Source organism: Mandrillus leucophaeus, unplaced genomic scaffold, assembly GCF_000951045.1.
Source record: "Mandrillus leucophaeus isolate KB7577 unplaced genomic scaffold, Mleu.le_1.0 Scaffold692, whole genome shotgun sequence".
In the NCBI taxonomy this organism is placed as follows: domain Eukaryota; kingdom Metazoa; phylum Chordata; class Mammalia; order Primates; family Cercopithecidae; genus Mandrillus; species Mandrillus leucophaeus.
This window is the reverse complement of record NW_012107497.1, coordinates 219,109-219,702: the sequence shown is the minus strand read 5'-3', so window position 1 is coordinate 219,702 and position 594 is coordinate 219,109.

Genomic DNA, 594 nt, shown 5'->3' with positions numbered 1-594 from the left:
ACGAGTCTTGGGAGGCTCTGGACGGAGACTGGACCTCCGACGAGTCTTGGGAGGCTCTGGACGGAGACTGGACCTCCGACGAGTCTTGGGAGGATCCGAGCGGAGACTGGACGCCCGACGAGTCTTGGGAGGCTGCGGGTGGAGACTGGACGCCCGACGTGTCTTGGGAGGTTCCGGGTGGAGATGGGACACCTGAGTCTCCGGAGGTTGCAAGCAGGGTTCCCCACAAGGGAATTTATCAGGCTCGGTGGGTTCCTCGGTTTTCTTCACCCGGGCCTCACAACGAGCCCATACGTCCTTCAGCGTCCTCCCAGAATCCAGCACTTTCAGCATGTATAGTAGGAGATTGGACACCCGACTAGTGTCGGGAGGTTCTGGGCGGAGATGGGATGCTCCAGTCTTGGGAGGCACTGACTGGAGATGAGACACTTCAGTCTTGGGAGGCTCCGGGCGGAGATGGGACCCTCCAGTCTCGGAAGGCTCCGAGTGGAGACTGGATCCCCGACGAGTCTTGGGAGGCGCTAGGCGGAGATGGGACACTCCAGTCTCAGAAGGGTCCGAGTGGAGACTGGACCCCCGACGAGTCTTGGGAGG